We start from the raw sequence: 23,359 nt of genomic DNA, 5'->3' as shown, positions 1-23,359 counted from the left end.
GCACAGAGCTCTGCCCGGGGGGCTCCCGGCCCGAGGCGGTGGCTCCGGGCCCGCCCGGCCGCTCCCGGCTCCCACAGCCCGCCCGGGGCCGCCCCGCCCGGGCCGGGCCTGCGCCAGCGCTCCCCGCACCCGCGGGGCTGCAAACCGCTGGGCACAGCTCACAAAAAAACATTCCCCCAGCCCCGCAAAACACCAAAATCACAACCGGCCATCACCCCCCCACAAAAAACAATCCAAACCCCAAACCCACAAACCGACGGCTTCCAGCCTCTCCTGCGCCTTCCAAGGGATCCCAAGGCCGCGGGAATGCCCCCGGAGCGGGACAGAAAGCTGCTCCAGCCCAGGCACTTTGGACACCCTGGGCTCTCCTCTGGGGGCCCTGCAACACCCGCCAGTGGAACCTCGCCCTGCAAAGGAACCATTTTGGTGCTCCCTGCGGAGGCCAGAACTGAAGCTTTGTTCCTTTGGCCTCGGGCCGGAGACCCCCGGGCTGTTTTCTGCACACACTTCCAGCCCCCAGCGCTTGCTGCAGCCGCTCCCTGCAAATGTCCCACTGCCAGGGCCCTGGCCTTGCTGTCACCCGCTGGGGCTGGCCATGAACACAGCTCCTGCACTTGCATTTCCAGCTGCTGTGCAACCAGAGCTGAGGGATCTGCAGCTGCCTGAATGCAAAACCTGGCAGAGGAGCCTCTCTCGAGGGGGAAATCTCTCCTTCCCGAGCCAGCCCGTGGCAATGCTGCCATTCTCTGCTGCTGCTGCTGCTGCTGCTGCTGGGGCACTCGGGGCTCTGGCCGAGCAGGAAAGGTGACCCTGAGCCAGGAGCTTTCCTTGGCTGCAGCAAAGCCTCGGTGCACAAAGACCTTCCCGGCGCTGTGCTTGTTTGTTTTTTTAAATTATCTCCCCCTGTGAGCTGTGGGCAGAGCTCTGTAACTGTGTGTGACACTTGTCTGTGGCACTGTGGGGGTGGCCAAGGGCACCTTCCCCGAGCTGTGTGCAGAGGAATCCACAGCAGCCCAGGCCGGGGGTGCTCAGTGGCCGCTCAGTTCCGCTGACTGGACGCGGCTCTGGCCGCTTCCCTTGGAGCGTCTCCAGGGAGGGAACGCTGGGGCTGCTGGCCCGGCTGTGCTGTCACTGCCAGGGGAACGCTGGGGCTGCTGGCCCGGCTGTGCTGTCACTGCCAGGGGAACGCTGGGGCTGCTGGCCCGGCTGTGCTGTCACTGCCAGGGGAACCCTGGGGCTGCTGGCCCGGCTGTGCTGTCACTGCCAGGGGAACGCTGGGGCTGCTGGCCCGGCTGTGCTGTCACTGCCAGGGGAACGCTGGGGCTGCTGGCCCGGCTGTGCTGTCACTGCCAGGGGAACGCTGGGGCTGCTGGCCCGGCTGTGCTGTCACTGCCAGGGGAACGCTGGGGCTGCCCCGCTCCTGCCCCACCCCATCAGCTCTGCCAGCGCCTCCAGGGGACACAAAGGCTGAGCCCAAGGGTGAGAGTTGCACAAGGGGCTGAGCTGGCATCTGGGACCCATTGGGATCATGGAGTGCAGCCCCCGGCCCTGCACAGACACCCCAACAATCGCAGCCTGTGCATCCCTGGCAGCGCTGGCCAAAGGCTCCTGGAGCTGCGGCAGCCTCGGGGCCGTGCCCATTCCCTGGGGAGCCTGGGCACTGCCCCAGCCCCCTGTGCGGGAAGAAGCTTTTGCTCATCTCCAGCCCAGCCCTGCCCTGGCCCAGCTCCAGCCGTTCCCTCGGCTCCTGTCCCTGCTCACCTGGGCAGAGATCAGAGCTTGCCCACAGAAGCTGTGGCTGCCCCTGGATCCCTGGAAGTGTCCAAGGCCAGGTTGGACAGGGCTTGGAGCAGCCTGGGATAGTGGAAGGTGTCCCTGCCATGGCAGGGGGTGGAATGAGATGAACTTTAAGGTCTCTTCCAAGCCAAGGCATTCTGTGATTCTGTGATTTTGGGGGAGATGCTGAAGCTCTGGCTCAGCTTTATCTCAGCAAATGTCTGGAGCCAGCAGCAGCCATGGGTGGGATCATCTCCTCCTCCCTCTCGCTGTGGCTGTAACTCACCCAAGGGCAGTGGTATAAATGAAATTGAAATTTGGGCGACTAGAGCTTTTGAGTTAACAGCAGTTTAATAACAAGAAAAAAAAATGATACCATTTAGTGAATTGAATACAAGAATACAATTTAATAAAAGAATACAATTTAGTGGATTGAATAGCAATTTGATATAGAAGGAATACAGTTTAGTAAAGGGTATAATTTAGTGACTATATTCATATTCAATAAATTCACTATTCATATGTATGAATATATATATGAATATAGCTTTCCAGTAAATATGATTAAAGCATAAGCAAAACTGACCGGGGTATGGAGAGGGCTTCTCAAGCCCCTTACATATGAAATAAAGCAATTCAAACTAAACTTATATACTGTATACTTATACATATTCATTCATGTTTCCAGTAAGTCTCCTCCAATTTCTAGTTCTTTAATTTTACATCGCTGTTCTTCATGGTGCATGCTTCACTTGTTGCTACGGGGTCTTCAGTCTTCTTTCGGTTCTCTTTTGGATGAAGGCTTACACTCATCCTCGTTGTCCTCTGGATAACCTTACAGGCTGTGTGTGTGTGAACTAAGCGTTGTGTTACGTAAGTGAGCATTGTGCTCCACTAATTAGTCTTATATTTTATAATTTTCAGGCCCTCTGCCTAAAGTCATGCCAACTTTATCCATCTCAGGGTTGATTTTGTCTTAGGATATTTCTTATCTCAAAACTATATCCTGTACCTTAATTTTAACATGTAACATCTGTAGAGGGGTACATCTGCCTTGTAACACCAATTCCTTTGATTGCTTCTAATAATAACTTTTCAAATAGTTACACTTTAGTTAGCACGAATCATTTCCATTTATTACAGGAGGGTGTGAAAACAGGAGCATTGTTTGGTGTGGCCTCCTCTCTGCCTTTCACACCTTTCAGTGCTTTGAGCCAGCCAAGAGCTTTCTCCAGGAGTGCAATGAAGCAGCTGTTGCTGCTCCCAGCTCTGGCTCTTCCCAGTCTCTGCCCCTGCCTGGTTTTGTCCCTCTTGCTGTGCCCTCTGTTCCCCCAGGGGGCTGCCCCAGGCTGAGGGATCAGATGCAGGCACTGCTGCTGCTCCCTGGGGACCAGCCCCAGTTTGGTTGTTGCTGTCAGTGCCAGCAGAAGCGGTGGCTGGAGCAGCGGGTGCTGACAGTGGCCCAAGGCCCGGGGCTGGAGGGGTCCCTGGGCTGGGGCTGGGAGGGAGCTGCCCCTTGTTCTCCCTCTGCCTCCCGCAGAGCTGGGCCGGGCACAAGTGGGGCAGCAGAGCCAACAGGGAGCCTGCGAGTCTCTTGCAGCCGTGCCTGCTCAGAGTTTGGCCTTGGAGCTTCAGGTGGGCAAAGGCAGCTGCTCTGCTCCCTCTGCGTGTGCCCGTGTTCAGCAGTGCTGCTCCATCAGTCTGTGCCCAGCAACGGGGAAAAGCCTCAGCCCTGCAGGGCCAGGAGCTGCCGGGCTCTGCCTGAGCAGCTCAGCCAGCGGGAAGGGAGCTGCTCCACACGGGAACCAGGAGCAAAGGACGTGCCTTTTCTAGGACTTGTTTTCTGTAAAAAAACTAAAAACATAAAAAAACCCAAAAAAAACCCCCAAAACAAAACTAAAAAACCCACAAAAAAATATGAAAGATAAAAATTACCCTCAAATGTGTAGTGAAAAATCTTCTGTAACTCTGGAGTAAGAAAGAGGTAACGGATCTTTTGAAACAGAGAACTCAGCTTTGATTTTAGTTCCTTAGTTTGTACACGTGCTAGTGGAAAGGATCCATTAGCTGCCTTCCTTTACAGATTTGATGGATGTTTTCCAATATTAAGATATTTTACACTGCAGTTAAAGGAATAGGAAATTGAAATACATGTTCTTCATGACTGTGTCTTGAGTGTAAATATTTTGCAGTTTCAAACTTGGACCTCAAGTGTTGCAAATGGAAGTGATAAATGCCAATGGACTGAGTGAATGCAGCTTTTCCTATGGGATGTGCAGCACTCCAAGGACTTCCTCAGTGGGGCTGTGGCTGCTTGGAGCTTTGTCCTGTGCCACTCCGGGATGTCATGAAATGGGACTTCACCTGCCACCAGCCCAGGTCACGCTCTGCCACCCCAGCTCCTTGGACCTTGTGTCCCCAAAGAAGACAAAAGGTGTTTCTGATGCTCCACCTTTGCACAGATCCACAGAGAGCTGGGATTATCCCAAGTCTCGTGTCTCCACTGTGCCATATTCCGAAAGAACCAGCAGCCCATCCCGACGAATATGGTGAGTTATGTGAATGGTTGTCAGCTCCCTTTCCTGCCTAGAAATCCTGAAACTGCTTCTAAATGCTGTTCCCTTCAGCCCTTGGACACCTACTGACACAGAGCTGGGAAAAAAATGCCCTGGCCATGGCTTACAAGGTGAGTTCTGCCAAAGTTAGAGCTCTGTGGGAAATCTCTATCCATCCCTCTCCTTTTAATATATCTGTATGTGGGGGTGTGCATGGATGTGTCTTGTATGGAAAGGAGGGAGTGTGCAAACAACGTGACTGACACTTTCACTCTCTGTGTTCATTCCATACTCATGGGTACCAAGATATTATGGAAACCTTTGCAAGGACAGAGCTTCTGTCCATGGATACAGAGACATCCAAGAGCCCCTGGCACAGACAGACCCTTCTGTCCATGGATACAGAGACATCCAAGAGCCCCTGGCACAGACAGACCCTTCTGTCCATGGATACAGAGACATCCAAGAGCCCCTGGCACAGACAGACATTGCTGCTCTTCAGCCACTGACAGGATGAGTCCCTGAGACTGGGGCTTGGCCTTCCTCGTGGTGAGGGGCATCAAGGAAGGCTGCAGTGTGATGGAGACTGTGATGGGCTGGGAACTCACTGGGGGAAAGGAGGGAGCAGTTGTGAAGTAACAGGCAGGTGGGGGAGAGAACTGTGCAGAGAAAGGCTGAGCTACAGCTTGAGCAAGCTGAAAAATGTCATTTGGGGTCATCCCAGATGGATTTAATTTCAGAAGTTATGGAACAAGTTTAATTTTTGGGGGGTGTCATGTTTTCCCTTGGAGGTGGACACTCTGCAGACTTGAGCTGCATTGCCAAAATGCTCAAGTCTCTGCTGCAGGTCACAGCGTTTCTTCTTTGGCTGATCCCGGCCCGGTGCTGAGCCCAGCAGAGCCCTGGCAGAGCCCAGAGCAGCCTCAGCATCCGCAGAGCCCGGCTGCAAGGAGAGAAAGCAGAAACCGCCCGTCAGCTGAAGGCTCCTGTCCCCTTGTCCCAGCCAGCCGCGGTGCCCAGGCCATGCTGGCCGTGCTCAGAGCTGGGCCCAAAGCTGCCCATCACTGCTGCCTTGGGGAGCAGAGCAGGAGGGCAGGACATGTGCCCAGCCTGCAGCCAGCCACGGCAGATCCAGCCCCTCAGCAGCTGCCCAGAGCGGGATGCTCCTGTGCCCGCTGCCATCTCCCAAAAGCTCTTGTCCCACCCATGCCAAGGAGATGAGGACCCACCTCACACCATCCGCTGCCACAAGAAAAGCTGGTCCCAAACCATGTCCTCAGTCTTCTCCAAGGGCACGGCCCATCCACGCCACAGCTGGTCCCAAGCACTTCCTGATCCAGACTGGACCCCACCTGGAACGCTTCCTTTAGAAAAACAAACAACAAATTAATGAAAATAGGTTACAGACAAAAAGGGGAAACAAGAAAAATGGTAAAAAATCTTATGTCTGTCAGGAGCTTGAGGAAGGCCCAACCCCTACATTCTGGGGAAAAACCCACCCATGGGTGAGGGAAGCCCATGCTTTCTCCCTTTCCCCCTGCACTGTCCCCCAAAATCACGGTGATCCCAAAGCAAAGCAGGGGAGTGGAGCAGCCCAAGCCCTTCCTTGCCTGCACAGCAAAGCAGCCGTGCTCAGGTTCTAGAGTCCCTGTGCTCCAAATTGTGGGATTTTTCTTAGATTTTGTGGTATTTTGTGGAGATTTGGTGGGATGTTTCTGGAATTTTGTGTGATTTTTTCCCAATGTTGTGGTATTTTGTAGTATTTTGAGGAAACCTGAAGAATTTGGTGGGATTTTTCTTAGATGTTGTGGAAATTTGTGGCAGTTTGGTGGGATGTTTCTGGAATTTGTTGGGGTTTTGAGAAGAGTTTTTTGCAATTTTGTGGGATTTTTTCTGGGATGTTGTGGGATTTTGAGGAGACTTGAAGAATTTTGTGGGATTTTTCTTAAATGTTGTGGAAATTTGTGGTGATTTAGTGGGATGTTTCTGAAATTTGGTGGGATTTTGGGGATATTTTAGGATTGTGTGGGATTTTTCTGCAATTTGGTGGGATTTTTCTTGAATTTCATAGTATATTGAGAAGATTTTCTGGGAGTTTTGTAGAATTTTGAGGGATTTTGAGGTGACATGAAGAATTTTGAGGTATTTTCTTAGATTTTGTGGAAATGTGTGGGGATTTGGAAGGATGTGACTGGAATTTGATGGGGTTTTGAGAAGATTTTTGGAATTTTGTGGGATTTTTTTCTGGAATGTTGTGGGATTTTGAGAAGACTTGACGAATTTTTTGGGATTTTTCTTATATTTTGTGGAAATTTGTGGTGATTTGGTGGGATGTTTCTGGAATTTGGTGGGATTTTTATGCAATGTTGTGGTATTTTGTGGGATTTTGAGGAGACTTGAAGAATTTGGTGGGATTTTTCTAAGATGTTGTGGAAATTTGTGGCGATTTTGTGGGATGTTTCTGGAATTTGGTGGGGTTTTGAGGAAATTTATGAAATTGTGTAGGATTTTGTGGGGACTTGAAGAATTTCGAGGGATTATTCTTAGATTTTGTGGAAATTTGATGTGATTTGGTGGGACGTTTCCTGAATTTGATGGAGTTTTGGGAATGTTTCAGGATTGTGTGGGATTTTTCTCCAATTTGCTGGGATTTTTTCATTAATTTCATTAGATATTGAGAAGATTTTCTGGGAGTTTTATAAAATTTTGAGGGATTTTGAGGTGACATGAAGAATTTTGAGGTATTATCTTAGATTTTGTGGAAATGTTTGGGGATATGGTGGGATGTGACGGGATTTGGGTGGGGTTTTGAGAAGGTTTCTGCAATGTTGTGGGATTTTTGTCTGAAATGTTGTGGGATTTTGAGGAGACTTGAAGAATTTTGTGGGATTTTTCTCTAGATGTTGTGGAAATTTGTGGTGATTTGGTGGGATGTTTCTGGAATTTGGTGGGATTTTTTTGCAATGTAGTGGTATTTAGTAGGATTTTGAGGAGTCTTGAAGAATTTGGTGGAATATTTTTTTGCTGTTGTGGAAATGTGTGGCGATTTGGTGGGATGTTTCTGGAATTTGGTGTGGTTTTGAGGAAATTTATGAAATTGTGTGGGATTTTTCTGCAATTTGGTGGGATTTTTCCTGAATTTGGTAGGATATTGAAAAGTTTTTCTGGGAGTTTTTTAGAATTTTGGAGGATTTTGAGGAGACATGAAGAATTTTGAGGTATTTTCTTAGATTTTGTGGAAATTTGTGGGGATTTGGTGGGATGTGACTTGAATTTGTTGGGGTTTTGAGAAGATTTCTGCAATGTTGTGGAATTGTGTGGGATTTTTCTTAGATTATTGTGGGATATTCATTGGATTTTTTGAGATGTATCTGGAATTTGGTAGGGTTTTGAGAAGATTTCTGCAATGTTGTGGTATTATTTTCTGGAATGTTGTGGGAGTTTGAGGAGACTTGAAGAATATTGTGGGATTTTCGTAGAATTTTGTGGAAATGCATGGGGATTTGGTGGGATGTTTCTGGAATTTGGTGGGGTTTTGAGAAGAATTCTGCAATTTTGTGGGATTTTGTGGGGACTTGAAGAATTTTGTGGGATTTTTCATAGATGTTGTGGAAATTTGTGGCGATTTTGTGGGATGTGGCAGGAACTTTGTGGGATATTTTTTCAATGTTCTGGAATTTTGTGGGATTTTGAGGAGACTTGAAGAATTTGTGGGATTTTTCTTAGATTTTGTGGAAATTTGTGGTGATTTGGTGGGATGTTTCTGGGATTTGGTGGAGTTTCGAGGAAATTTAGGAAATTTCTGCAGTTTAGTGGGTTTTTTCTTGAATTTCTTAGGATATTGAAAAGATTTTGTGGGAGTTTTGTAGTATTTTGAGGGATTTTGAGGAGACATGAAGAATTTTGAGTTATTTTCTTAGATTTTGTGGAAATGTGTAGGGATTTGGTGAGATGTGACTGGAATTTGTTGGGGTTTTGGGAAGAATTTCTGCAATTTTGTGGCATTTTGTGCAATTGTGTGGGATTTTTCTTAGATTTTGTGGGATATTCAGGGGAGTTTTTGAGATGTTTCTGGAATTTGGCAGGGTTTTCAGGAAATTTATGTAATTGTGTGGGATTTTTTTCTGGAATGTTGTGGGATTTTGAGGAGACTTGAAGTATTTTGTGGAATTTTCTTAGATTTTGTGGAAATGTGTGGTGATTTGGAGGAATGTGACTGGAATTTGATAGGATTTTGAGAAGATTTCGGCAATTTGCTGGTATTTTTTTCTGGAATGTTGTGGGATTTTGAGGAGACTTGAAGAATTTTGTGGGATTTTGAGGAGACTTTGTGGAAGTTTGTGGTGATTTGGTGGGGTTTTACTGCAATTTTGTGGGATTTTTTTGCAATGTTGTGGTATTTTGTGGGATTTTGTGGAGACTTGAAGAATTTGGTGGGATTTTTTTTTAGTTGGTGGAAATTTGTGGGGATTTGGTGGGATGTGACAGGAACTTTGTGGGATATTTTTTCTATGTTCTGGTATTTTGTGGGATTTTGAGGAGACTTGAAGAATTTGTGGGATTTTTCTTAGATTTTGTGGAAATTTCTGTCGATTAGGTGGGATGTTTCTGGAATTTGGTGTGGTTTTGAGGAAATTTATGAAATTGTGTGGGATTTTTCTGCAATTTGGTGGGATTTTTCCTGAATTTGGTAGGATATTGAAAAGATTTTCTGGGAGTTTTGTAGAATTTTGAAGGATTTGGAGGAGACTTGAAGGATTTGGTGGGATTTTTCTCTAGATGTTGTGGAAATTTGTGGTGATTTGGTGTGATGTTTCTTGAATTTTGTGGGATTTTTTTGCAATGTTGTGGGATTTTGTGGGATTTTGGGGAGTCTTGAAGGATTTGGTGGGATATTTCTTAGATGATGTGGAAATTTGTGGCGATTTGGTGGGATGTTTCTGGAATTTGGTGGGATTTTTTTGCAATGTTGTGGTATTTTGTAGGACTTTGAGGAGTCTTGAAGAATTTGGTGGGATATTTCTTTGATGTTGAGGAAATTTGTGGCGATCTGGTGGGATGTTTCTGGAATTTGGTGGGGTTTTGGGAATATTTCAGATTTGTGTGGGATTTTTCTGCAATTTGTTGGGATTTTTCCGGAATTTCATAGGATATTGAGAAGATTTTCTGGGAGTTTTGTGGAATTTTGAGGGATTTTGAGGAGACATGAAGAATTTTGAGGTATTTTCTTCGATTTTGCAGAAATGTGTGGGGATTTGGTGGGATGTGACGGGAATTGGGTGGGGTTTTGAGAAGATTTCTGCAATTTTGTGGAATGTTGTGGGATTTTTCTTAGATTATTGTGGGATATTCATTGGATTTTTTGAGTATCTGGAATTTGGTAGTGTTTTGAGAAGATTTCTGCAATGTTGTGGTATTATTTTCTGGAATGTTGTGGGAGTTTGAGGAGACTTGAAGAATTTGGTTGGATTTTCTTAGATTTCGTGGAAATTTGTGGCGATTTGTTGGGATGTTTCTGGAATTTGGTGGGGTTTTGAGGAAATTTATGAAATTGTGTGGGATTTGTCTGCAGTTTGGTGGGATTTTTCTTGAATTTCATAGGATATTGAAAAGATTTTGTGGGAGTTTTGTGGAATTTTTTTGGGATTTTGAGGAGACATGAAAAATTTTGAGTTATTTTCTTAGATTTTGTGGATATGTGTGGGTATTTGGTGGGATGTGACTGGAATTTGGTGGGGTTTTGAGAAGATTTCTGCAATTTTGTGGAATTTGTTGGGATTTTTCTTAGATTATTGTGGGATATTCAGGGGATTTTTTGAGAAGTTTCTGGAATTTGGTAGGGTTTTGAGAAGATTTCTGCAATATTGTGGGATTTTTTTCTGGAATGTTGTGGGATTTTGAGGAGACTTGAAGAATTTTGTGGAATTTTTCTTAGATTTTGTGGGATATTTTGGGGATTTTTTGAGATGTTTCTGGAATTTGGCAGGGTTTTGAGAAAATTTAGGTAATTGTGTGGTACTTTTTTCTGGAATGTTGTGGGATATTGTGGAGTCTTGAAGAATTCTGTGGGATTTTTCATAGATTTTGTGGAAATGTGTGGCGATTTGTTGGGATGTTTCTGGAATTTGGTGTGGTTTTGAGGAAATTTAGGAAATTATGTGGGATTTTTCTGCCGTTTTTGGGGTTTTTCTTGAATTTCATAGGATATTGAGAAGATTTTGGTAGGAGTTTTGTAGAATTTTGAGGGATTTTTAGGCGACATGAAGAATTTTGAGGTATTTTCTTAGATTTTGTGGAAATGTGTAGGGATTTGATTGGAATTTGTTGGGGTTTTGAGAAGATTTTTGCAATTTTGTGTGATTTTGTGGAATGGTGTGGGATTTTTCTTAGATTATTGTGGGATATTCAAGGGATTTTTTGAGATGATTCTGGAATTTGGCGGGGTTTTCAGAAAATTTATGTAATTGTGTGGTATTTTTTTCTGGAATGTTGTTGGATTTTGAGGAGACATGAAGAATTTTGAGGTATTTTCTCAGATTTTGTGGAAATGCATGGGGATTTGGTGGGATGTTTCTGGAATTTGTTGGGGTTTTGAGAAGAATTCTGCAATTTTGTGGGATTTTGTGGGGACTTGAAGAATTTTGTGGGATTTTTCATAGATGTTGTGGAAATTTGTGGCGATTTGGTGGAATGTGACAGGAACTTTGTGGGATATTTTTTCAGTGTTCTGGAATTTTGTGGGATTTTGAGGAGACTTGAAGAATATTGTGGGATTTTTCATACATGTTGTGGAAATTTGTGGCGATTTGGTGGAATGTGACAGGAACTTTGTGGGATATTTTTTCAGTGTTCTGGTATTTTGTGGGCTTTTGAGGAGACTGGAAGAATTTGTGGGATTTTTCTTAGATTTTGTGGAAATTTGTGGTGATTTGGTGGGATGTTTCTGGGATTTGGTGGAGTTTCGAGGAAATTTAGGAAATTTCTGCAGTTTAGTGGGTTTTTTCTTGAATTTCTTAGGATATTGAAAAGATTTTGTGGGAGTTTTGTAGTATTTTGAGGGATTTTGAAGAGACATGAAGAATTTTGAGGTATTTTCTTCGATTTTGTGGAAATGTGTGGGTATTTGGTGGGATGTGACTGGAATTTGGTGGGGTTTTGAGAAGATTTCTGCAATTTTGTGGAATTTGTTGGGATTTTTCTTAGATTATTGTGGGATATTCAGGGGATTTTTTGAGAAGTTTCTGGAATTTGGTAGGGTTTTTGAGAAGATTTCTGCAATATTGTGGTATTTTTTTCTGGATTGTTGTGGGATTTTAAGGCGATATGAAGAATTTTGTGGAATTTTTCTTAGATTTTGTGGGATATTTCGGCGATTTTTTGAGATGTTTCTGGAATTTGGCAGGGTTTTGAGAAAATTTAGGTAATTGTGTGGTACTTTTTTCTGGAATGTTGTGGGATTTTGAGGAGACTTGAAGAATTTTGTGGGATTTTGAGGAGACTTTGTGGAAGTTTGTGGTGATTTGGTGGGGTTTTTCTGCAATTTTGTGGGATTTTTTTGCAATGTTGTGGTATTTTGTGGGATTTTGTGGAGACTTGAAGAATTTGGTGGGATTTTTTTTTAGTTGGTGGAAATTTGTGGGGATTTGGTGGGATGTTTCTGGAATTTGGTGAAGTTTTGAGGAAATTTAGGAAATTTCTGGAGTTTGGTGGGTTTTTTCCTGAATTTTGCAGGATATTGAAAAGATTTTTTGGTAGTTTTGTGGGATTTAGAGGCATTTTTAAGAGACTTGAAGAATTTTGTGGTATTTTCTTAGATTTTCTGGAAATTTGTGGTGATTTGGTGGGATGTGACTGGAATTTGTTGGGGTTTTGAGAAGATTTTTGCAATTTTGTGGCATTTTGTGGAATTGTGTGGGATTTTTCTTTGATTTTTTTGGGATATTCAGGTGATTTTTTGAGAAGTTTCAGGAATGTGGTAGGGTTTTGAGAAGATTTCTGCAATGTTGTGGTATTTTTTTCTGGAATATTTTGGGATTTTGAGGAGACTTGAAGAATATGGTGGGATTTTTCTTAGATTTTGTGGAAATGTGTGGCGATTTGGTGGGTTGTTTCTGCAATTTTATGTGATTTTTTCCCAATGTTTTGGTATTTTGTAGTGTTTTGTGGAGACTTGAAGAGTTTTGTGGGATTTTTCTTAGATTTTGTGGAAATTTGTGACGATTTTGTGGGATGTTTCTGAAATTTGGTAGTGATTTCGGAACATTTAGGGAATTGTGTGTGTTTTTTCTGCAATTTTGTGGTATTTTCTGAAAATTTAAATAATTTTGTGGTATTTTTCAGGAATTTTGTGGTATTTTTCCTGAATGTTGTGGAATTTTGTGGTATTTTGAGGAGACTTGTAGAATTTTGTGGGATTTTTCTTAGATGTTGTGGAAATTTATGGCGATTTGGTGAGATGGGAGTGGAATTTGGCAGGGTTTTGAGAACATTTCTGCAATTTTGTGGGATGTTGCTGGAATTTTGTGGGATTTTTTGAAAATTTCAATAACTTTGTAAGATTTTTTTGGACTTTGGTGGTATTTTCTTTAATTGTATCCAATTTTTGTGGAATTTAGTGCAAATCTGAGGAGATTTGGTGGGATGTTTCTAGAATTTAGTGGGGTTTTGTGAAGATTTCGGGTATTTTGTGGGATTTTTCTTAGATTTTCTGAGATTTTTCTTAGATTTTGTGGGAATTTATGGAGATTTTAAGTGACGTTTCTGGAATTAGTTTGGGTTTTTAGAAGATTTAGGCAATTTTGGGAAATTTTTCTGGAATTTTGTGGGATCTTTCTTGGTTTTTGTGGGATATTGAGAAGATTTCTAAAATGTTTCTGGAATTTTGAGGGATTTTGATGAGACTAGAAGAATTTGGTGAGGGATTTTTCTTAGAATTTGTGGAATTCTTTGGAGATTTTGTACGATTTCCCTTGGAATTTTCTGGAATTTTGAGAAAATTGAAAGAGTTCTGTGGGATTTTTCTGCAATTTTGTCGGATTTTTCTTGAATTTTGCAGGCTATTGAGGAGATTTTGTGGGAGATTTTTGTGGAATTTTGTGGGATTTTGAGGGGACATGAAGGAGTTTGAGGTATTTTCTTAGATTTTGTGGAAATTTGTTTAGATTTTGTGGGATGTTTCTGGAATTTGGTGGTCTTTTGGGAAGATTTCTGCAATTTTGTGGAATTTTTTTTGAATTTGGTGGCATTTTGTGGAGACTTGAAGAATTATGAGGGATTTTTCTTAGCTTCTTTGGAATTTTGTGGAGATTTGGTGGGATGTTTCTGGAATTTGGTAGGGTTTTGGGAAGATTTAGGGAATTTTGTGAGATTTTTTTCTGGAATCTTGAGGGATTTTGAGGAGACTTGAAAAATTTTGTGGGATTTTTCTGAAATTTTGTGGAAATTAGTGGGGATTTTGTGGGATGTTTCTGGAATTTGGTAAAGTTTTGAGAAGATTTAGGGAATTTTTTTGGATTTTTCTACAATTTTGTGGGGATTTTTCTAGAATTTTATGGGATTTTGAGAAAATTTAAATAATTTTCTGGGTTTTTTCTTGAATTTATGGGATTGCTTTGGAATTTTCTGGAATTTTTCTTGAATTTTGTGGGGTTTTGTGAAGACTTGAAGGATTTTGTGGGGTTTTTCTTAGATTTTGTTGAAATTTGTGGGTATTTTGTGGGATGTTTCTGGAATTTGATAGGGTTTTGCGAAGATTTAGGGAATTCTTTGAGATTTTTTTGAATATTGTGGATTTTTTCTGGAATTTTGTAAGATTTTGAGAACATTTGGGGCAATTTTTATGAAGATTTTGATGAATCAAATAGGAAAAAAAAAGGGTGAAACTGCTGAAATTGCGGTAAACAAATGTGAAAAGCAAAACCATCCAAAGGGACCTGAATTCCGCGCTAAATGCGCATGGTTTGGCCAAACATCAGCCAAATGGGGTTAAAATCATCCCAAGGCGTCCAAAGTGCAACCAAAAGGGCATAAAAATGCCCAAACTGGTGTAAAACCCACTCCAAATGGCCTAAAATCACCCTTGGATCTCCCAAATGGGTGCAAGATCCACCCTGAAAGTCGCTGGTTTTGCCTCAAATCACCCAAAGGGCCCCAGTATCCCCCAACCTGGCCTGAAACGCCCAAAAGGGACCTGAAATCACCCAAAAAGGGCTCGGTTCGAGCAGCACCGGGACTGGGAGCGAGACCGAGATCGAGACTGAGACCGGGACTGAGACCGGGCCTGAGTCTGGGACTGAATCCGGCACCGGCACCGAGAGCGGCACCGCTCCGGGACCGGGACTGAGACCGGGACCGGCACCGCTCTGGGATTGAGATCGACACCGGGACCGGAATCGGCTCCGGGAGTGCCCCGGGACTGCTCCGAGACTGAGACCGAGGCCAGCACAGGGACTGGGATCAACACCAGGAGTGATCCGAGACCGAGACTGAGACCAGAACCGGGATCAGCACCGGGATCACTCCTGGAACAGCACTGGGATCAGCACCGGGATCACTCCAGGACCAGCACTGGGATCAGCACCGGGATCACTCCAGGATCAGCACTGGGATCAGCACCGGGATCACTCCAGGACCAGCACTGGGATCAGCACCAGGATCACTCCTGGAGCAGCACTGGGATCAGCGCTGGGATCACTCCAGGACCAGCACTGGGATCAGCACCGGGATCACTCCAGGACCAGCACTGGGATCAGCATCGGGATCACTCCAGGACCAGCACTGGGATCAGCACCGGGATCACTCCAGGACAAGCACTGGGATCAGCACCAGGATCACTCCTGAAACAGCACTGGGATCACTCCTGGAGCAGCACTGGGATCAGCACTGGGATCGCTCCAGGACCAGCACCGGGATCAGCACTGGGATCACTCCAGGACCAGCACTGGGATCAGCACCGGGATCACTCCTGGAGCAGCACTGACACTGGGACAGGAACTGCTCCGAGGCCCAGACTGAGACCAGGACTGAAACCAGCACTGGCACCAGCACTGAGACTGGCACCGCTCCGGGACCGAGACCGGGACTGAGAGTGAGATGGAGACAAAGACTGGGACTGGGAGCACGCTGGGACCGACACTGGGACCACCACAGCTCCGGGACAGAGATCGACACCGGGACCAGAATCAGCTCTGGGATCGCTCCGGGACCACCGCGTTCACTCCGGGCAGTTTTGGCCATGCCCCCAGGCGAGACTGGGGAGGGCTGGGAGAGATTGGAAGAGAACTGGGAGGGAACTGGGAGGGAGTCCTGGGCAAGGCGGGACCGCCTCGGTTCGCATCGTTCTGGTGCAGCCATCCCGGTCCATGTGGTCCCGGTCCATTTGATCCCAATCTCTGGTGCTGATCCATACGGTCCCAGTCTGTGCAATCCCAGTCTGGGCAATCCCAGCCCATGGATCCCAGTCTGTGTGGTCCTGCATGGCACACACTCCAAGAGTCTGGAATTCCAGTTGCCAGCAAGGAAAAGATGTTCCTGCCCTTGAAGGCAAAGCTCTTGAGAAGGGGCCGAGAGCCAAGTGCAGCAAGATCTTACAGTGACATTTCCCTGCCAGCCCCCAGAACTTCACCCATGCTTGTTGTAGCTCCTGGATTGGGAATTAAATCAGGGCAGGGTCTCTGGTGGGAGCTGCCCTGGGTGCAGGGAGACGCTGATGTCAGCGTTCAGGAACACACATAATCACAGATTGATTATATGCAGGTGCTTTATTGAAGCACACGGGAACTCGAGGTATCAGCAACCCAAATCTAGCTCCATCGTCTTTGTCCAAAGTGCACATACTTATACAATTTCAGCTGTAGCAGTAATCACTGTAACAACCTTATCAATATTGCCTCATTAATATTGCTTGATTAGCTTTATCAATATTGCTTCATGAGAGTTAGCTCGTCCTTGTATGAACATGTACGAATCTTATCTCTGGGTGGGTATCTTGGAATCCCCAAGTACCAGTTCCCGTTACTGTAAACATTTCAGCTTGCTAGACCATCCCCAATACCAGACATTCTTGTGGCCTACTTCTACATGGTTTTAAGAAACATTTTCAGAAACATTTAACCCCAGAGTAACAAGGGTTTCACTGCTGTGGTGTCACAGACAGGGGAACACTGGGGCTGTCACTGCTGTGGTGTGTGATAGATTGACATTTAAGTAAAAAAGAGAAACAGCTAAAGAAGTTAAGGTTGCTGGAGGCTGATGGGAGTTTTTTGTCTGGCCTATAACCGGTCATTTCCGAGAACTGACAGTAGTTTTGCCCATTGAAAAGTGATATCAAGCTGTGAACACCACCCTTTAAAACTTAAGCCTGGGAATTTCTCTTTCTCTTTGGTTTCTGGCTTTTGAAGAGGTAACAGGGCTCTGGTTCATCCTCCTCCCCCCCAAACAGGACAAGGCCGCAGGGGGAGCGGGGCTGGCCGGAGTTCTGCGGTTCCTGGCAGGGGATGGAGACTGTGAAGTGACAGGAGCCCCTTCCCAGAGGGAAGTACTCCCATCTGTCCTACTGGTCTGGCCTTAATGTAAATCTTTGAGTTGATCAAAGGGTCATTGCTAAACAAAACCTTGGTTTTGCCTGCTGACATTGCTGGTCAGGCAGTGTCCCAGGAGATGCTCTTGATGGTTGCCTCTTTTCCTGGGCACGGCACTGGAGGAGGTCCAGGCCCAGGTGATGCCACTGAAGGAAATGTGCCCTCAGCCCAGGGATGCTCAACACAGACTCCCCCAGCCCCTTGGGGCCCTGCCTCTGGTCACAGCAGCCCCTGCCTGGCTCCTGCCTGCCCACACCAGGGTCAGCCCTGCCTGCTCCTGGACATGGAGCTCAGCCAGGGCTGGTGCTGTGTGGGCTTTGCTGGTGGTACCAGCCAGACACTGGGGTGAGAGCTCCATCTCTTTATTGGAACAGAAGAGCTGTGCTGGGCCCTGCCCTGGCAGGAGGGACCCACCTTCAGTCCAGGCCACAGAGCAGGGCGGGTCCCTTCAGGGACACAGGGCCTTGCTTTGGGTGGTGGCAGCATCTGCACGGCAGCAAGCTGGTAATGCAGCTGTGACAGGGACATCACGTATGGGCATGGAGATGTGAAATGTGTGGTGCAGGTGTCCCTGAGGGAGGTGTTGGCCTTTCCTGTGAAGCTGCAGAGGGGAACCTGTTGAGAGAGGAGATGGCTGAGGCCCCAGCTGCAGCTGGCACACAGGGACCCTCCTGCACACTGCGAGATTCTCACTGTGCTCAAAGTTTCCCTCTGAAGACTAAGAGCTGAATGTGGATGGGCTTAGCAGCTGATCTGCAGGCCAAACAATTGAGGTAGCAAAAGGAGAAGTTGAGAAAATACAAGTTTATCCATAGCAAGGAAGAAAGCAAGGCAGTTAGCATGGAAACCAATAAAAAGGGATATAAGGGGTATTTGCAGTTGTAATAAATGGAATTGGTTCGTGCTAACTAAATTGTAACTGTTATTAAAGTTATTATTAGAAACAATCAAGAATCAGTGTTACAAAGCAGATGTACCCCTTTACAGATGTTACATGTCAAAATTAAGGTACAGGATGTAGTTTAGAAGATAAATGGTGTCTCAAGACCAAAACTGCCTTGAGATGGACCAAAATTAGAACAAATTTAGGCATTGGGCCTAAAGATTAGTAAACATAAGGCTAATTAATAGACTTACATAACACAATGCTCAGTATGTATGCACAAACCTGTAAGGTTATCCAAAGGACAACAAGGAAGAGGAGAAGCCTTCACCAAAAGACCACCAAAAGAAGACCGAAGACCCCCTAACAACAACTGAGGCATGTGCCGTGAAGAAAAGTGATGTAAAGTCAGAAAAACTTAAAATAGGAGGGAACTTAGAGGAAACATTAAGGAATATGTATAAGCATACAGTATATAAGTTTAGCTTGAAGCGCTTTGTTTTGAACTTGAGGCAGGGTGGGAAGCCTCTGTACCCTGGTCAGTTTTGCTTATGCTTTAATCATACTTAATTACTAGCAGATTATTTATATAAATTTTAATTTTTATTAAACTGTAGTATTTTACTAAACTGTATTCTTTTATACCACATTACTATTCAATTTAGTAAATTGTATTCATTTTTAATTAAACTGCCATTAACCCAAGGGACCTAGTTGTCAAAATTCTAATTTAATTTATAACAATATTTTAACAAAGAAGGCTGTTACAACAACATTGGTATTTACCAAACATGACACAACATGAGCTATATTAACAAAGAAGGCCCCTTACGGTGACAACATCCTACTGCTCAAACTGTAAAACATCTTTGTGTACTGATCAGGAGGTCACGATTTGCTCTTTACAATCCTGATGCTGAATGTCTCCTGAGGAGGTCTGGTCACAGAGAAGAATGAGCCCCTTGTGAGCTGCCCCTGTTTGGACAACCTGCTCCTCACCCCGAGCCTCAGCATGTCTGACATCGCCCACCTGGGACTGACATCCCAAAGCATTGAGAACATTTCTCTTTATAATTTTTCTTTATAATTAAAATCTAATTAATTAATAAAAATAAAATTTTATTTTTATAATACTATTATTCTGTATTTTTATAACCTAATTTTTATATTTATATAAAAGAATTGTTACATTTTTAGCAACTAAAAACATTATCGGTCCTTGGTTCAAAGTAGCACATTTCCGTTCATTAATTAATTGACCACTATTTCTCCCTCTTTATGCTAATTATTCCTATTTTTAGTCCTTTGATCATCATTTTTATCATTTTCTCAGACAGGGTAAAAGGGACCACTTTGGGGTCCATGGGGACTTTTCTGAGGAACATTTGGGGCAGTTTTGGGTCTGGGGAGGGAATTTAGAGACAACCTGGGGGTCTGGAGGACACATGGGGAGCCGGGAGGGCACTTGGAGCGGCATTTAGGGATTCTGTGAGACAATTCGGGGTTCGGGGGAGCACTTGGGGGTCCAGGGGTTCACTTGGAGGTCAGGGAGGGGAATCTGGGGGCCCTTCGGGGTCCGGGCGGGCACTTGGGGGGCTGTAACGGGGAATCTCTGGGTCGCGGGGGATGATGGGAGTTGTAGGCGCCAGTATAATGAGGCTTAATGGGGCCGCGGAGCATCACGGGAGTTGGAGGCTCAGCTCCAATAGGTTCCGGTAAGGCGCGTGGCATGACGGGAGATGCAGTCCCGCCCGGAATAGCGCTCTATGGGCGCCGCGGAGCATGATGGGAGCTGTAGTCCCGGAAGTGGCTCGGAAGGCGCGTTCGGCGGCGTGGGGAAGCGCTTGGAGAACACTTCTGCGTCCGAGCTGCAGGTGCTCGGGGCGAATGTACACGGCTCGGGAGCACTTGGGGGGAACCTGGGGAGCTGTGACCGGGCTCTTTAGGGCGCGGGGCACGGCAGGAGGTTTGGGCGCGGAACTGTGTTGTGGGATGATGGGAGATGAATTCCCAGCAGTGGCTGGAAGGGGAATCTGTGGGGTCGGGAGCATTCAGGGATCCAGGGACGCTTTGGGGGGCCTCGAACGGGCGCTGAGGGGGCACTCGGGGATCCTGAAGGGTCTGGGGGACACATGGGACATATGGGGGGCGATCCCGGGGTTCTGGGGCGCGCAGGGCATATGCCCAGTTCCTCACAACCTGGTCTCAATTGCCCCCTGGAGGCTCCTACTCACTGCCAGTCTGATCCCAGTATGATCCCAGTATGATGTCAGTACACAGCCAGTGCAATCTCAGCCACTGCCAGGATGATCCCAGTATAAACCAGTCTCTGCCAGTGCTGCCACTCCTGGGATCCCCCAGCCCTCTCTGTGTTCCCCGGTCCCACATCTCCCCAGAGGAGCCCCAAGGGCTGGCAGTCCCCAGCCAGGGTCCCCAGCCAGCCCCAGGTTGGATCTGCAGCCCCCAGTTTTCCCAGTTTCCCTCTCCTTTTCCCCGGGCCGGGTTCCCCCCGTCCCCAGCGGGTGGGAGCAGCGGAGAGCCCCGCGCTGCCCATCCCGACCTGTCCCGGCTCCATCCCCGCTCCTGCCGTGGGCTGTGAGGGGTTTGGGAATGGGGCACCGAGGGTGTCACTGCTCCTGGGGGAGGAGAAGGAGGGATGGAAGAAGGAGAGAGAGAAGGGATGGAAGTAGGAGAAGGAGGTGGGGTTAGGGAGGAAGAGGAGGAGGAAGGATGGAAGGGGAGGAGAGGGAGAAAGAGGAGGGACAAAGGAGGATCAGGGAAAGGAGAAGGAACCATAAGGTTGAGCACTCCTTGAATTCATAGCCCCCTCCTGTGGGATCATCACCCACCATCCCACAGGTGATGGGGGAGTGGGAGCTTTGCCCGGATATCCTGGGGGGGTCCCTGGGTTGGGTTTATTTTGCGGGGGGGGAATGTTTGGAGAATGTGGAACTCCAAAGCTGAGTGGAAAATCCTACTTGGGGGGACATTGGGGGGTCTCACCATCCCTAAGTGGGGAAATGGAAACAGGGGGAACTTTTTGGATTCCTGGCACTCCCAGCAACCTGGGGATGGTAGGGACTGAGCAGACAGGTTGTCCCCAGTACAAGCGTGACTCCCAGCAGCTGGGACAGGCGGGAACCCTTGAACCTTCTCTCCTTGAAGACAGGGGAGACTAGAGATGGGGAACTCCTGGGAGGCATTTTCAGAGCTGAATCTTGGTGTTTTTTGGAGGTTTTATGGACCCCAGATGTCCGGTGACTTCTAGAGATGAGCTTGGACAGAGGGACCTGCAAACTCAATGTCCTCATCCCTTGTATTTCCTCAAACCAGGATTTCCCATTCCCAAACCTTGGCTGGATGGAGGAGGAGGCTGTGGAGAAGAGGAAGATGCCCCAGGACACCCAGGCAGGTGAGGAGGAAGTCAGTGCCCCTTTCCCCCTCTCTCCTGCTCCATCTCCCAGCCCAGCCTGGCTCCCGGCTGCAGGACAACCCCGCTGCCGATGCCGTCCTGCCGGGGACGCACTGGGGGGATCTCCTTCCCCTTCCCTCTGGCACGGAGGCAAATCCCATCCTCTCCTTGTCCTTCCTCCCCCAGACAAGGAGCTGAGGATGGAGACCAGGGAGGACAAATCCCCACAGGAGAAGCTCATGGAAGAGGCCGTTCTGAGCAGCTCCAAGGCACAGGAATCCAATGGGGAGGAAAATCCCCAGAGATCCCGCAGGAGGAGGGGCTCCAAACCCTGCCTAGGGTGCTCTGAGGAGGAAAGACCCACCCTGTGCCGGGAAGGCGGCCGGAGATCCAGCCGGGGCTCTGAGCTGGTGGTCCATGAGCAGCTTCAGGATGGGGAGAAGCCCTACAAGTGCTTGGAGTGTGGGAAGAGCTTCAGCCAGAGCAACAGCCTGATCTGTCACCAGATGATCCACACTGGGGAATGGGCCTACGAGTGTGGGGAATGTGGGAAGGGCTTCAGCTGGAGCTCCCAACTCATCATCCACCAGCGCATCCACACTGGGGAGAGGCCCTACGAGTGTCCTGAGTGTGGGAAGAGGTTTCAGAGGAGCTCCACTCTCCTCAGGCACCAGCGGATTCACAGAGATGAGAGGCCCTTCCGCTGCCCTGACTGTGGGGAGGGCTTCAAGCAGAACTACACCCTCATCACCCACCGGCGCATCCACACTGGGGAGAGGCCCTATGAGTGTGGGGAATGTGGGAAGAGCTTCAGCCGGAACTCCAGCCTGATCTGCCACCAGAGGATCCACACCGGGGAACAGCCCTATGAGTGTGAGAAATGTGGGATGACCTTCAGCCGGAGGTCCCATCTGACCATCCACCAGATGATCCACACTGGGGAGAGGCCCTATGAGTGTCCCGAGTGTGGGAAGAGGTTTCAGACCAGCTCCCATCTCCTCGAGCACCAGCGGATTCACACGGATGAGAAGCCCTTCCGCTGCCCCGACTGCAGGAAGGGCTTCAAGCACAACTCCCACCTCATCACCCACCGGCGCATCCACACTGGGGAGAGGCCCTTTGAGTGTGGGGAATGTGGGAAGAGCTTCAGCCGCAGCTCCAGCCTCAACATCCACAAACGCCTCCACACTGGGGAGACACCCTACGAGTGTCCCCTGTGTGGGAAGAGCTTCACCTGGAGATCTAGCTTGACCCAACACCAACGGCAGCACCAGTAAGGGAAGCTCTGCAAATGCCCCAAAGTACAGAAAGAGCTTTGTGCACTGCTCCAGCTTCATCCCCCCTTGGAAAATTCAAGTTTGGCAGAGACCTGGTGATCCATGTTCCCTGTGATCCATGCTGGGGAGACACCTGTACCTTTTCCTGCCTATGGCAATGACATGATGTGGGATCAAAGAACATGAGGGTCTGGCCATGGCCCTTTTGTTATATTCAATCCCATCTCAGGTCATTGCCAGGGGCAGGTGTTTGTGGTTAGGTGTCTTTTTTTTTTTTAATTCCGGATTGCCTGTGGAATTTTTACCCATTAGTTGTGGGGACAGCCTAACTGTGGGTAATTGCTGGGTGATTGACAAAAGACAAAGAGTTTGGCTGGGCCCAGGGAGGGAAGGGGGGCAGGAAAAGAGGAGAGCGGGGACAGTTTGGGGGGCTTTCTTCAGCTTCGGAGAAGGACACGTTGGGTGCAGAGCTGCTGCGGTGGGGAGAAGGGAATTTCGCCATCACTCACACGGAGCTGCTGCTGCTTCTCCTTCTCCCCTCTTTGTTGGTGGCCTCGCACCCCCTGTCCTGCCGGGACGTGTGGCAGTGCCAGGCACCGCCGCGGAGCTGCTGATCCACCTCAGCCACCGGCCCAGGATCTCAGCTCATCCCTGCTGTTCCAGCTGAGTGTTCCTCAGAGCCCTGCAGGAGCACCGGGACTGCCCGCCCGAGGGGGTTTGTGAAACAAAGCCTCTCCTCCATCCCTTCTCGTCTCAGCCGAGAAAGCTGTCACGGAGCCCCTGGTTCTGTTTTCCTGTTAATGCTGTAGTTATTGTTGTTTGTTTGCCTGGTTATAAATTCTAATAAAGAACTGTTATTCCTATCCTCAGATCTCTGC

General features: G+C 47.3%; 2 protein-coding genes across 2 annotated transcripts in view; both read right to left on the bottom strand.

Moving 5' to 3' along the window:
• LOC147647176 (serine/threonine-protein kinase pim-1-like) overlaps positions 1-23,359 on the bottom strand; it is a 90,580-nt gene that overhangs the window by 21,395 nt on the left and 45,826 nt on the right. Inside the window, exon 7 of the mRNA XM_086872424.1 lies at positions 5,561-5,695. The gene's annotated coding sequence lies outside the window, so the exon portion shown is untranslated. The remainder of the gene's footprint in view (positions 1-5,560; positions 5,696-23,359) is intronic.
• Positions 1-23,359, bottom strand: part of LOC147647177 (uncharacterized) — a 66,515-nt gene that overhangs the window by 41,398 nt on the left and 1,758 nt on the right. The gene's annotated exons all lie outside the window — the stretch shown is intronic.

The sequence above is a fragment of the Cyanistes caeruleus genome, unplaced genomic scaffold (genome assembly GCF_971803275.1).
Source record: "Cyanistes caeruleus unplaced genomic scaffold, bCyaCae1.hap1.1 HAP1_SCAFFOLD_65, whole genome shotgun sequence".
NCBI classification, from domain to species: Eukaryota; Metazoa; Chordata; class Aves; order Passeriformes; family Paridae; genus Cyanistes; species Cyanistes caeruleus.
Note: the sequence above shows the minus strand (reverse complement) of the source record. Positions and strands in the feature narration are given on the sequence as shown.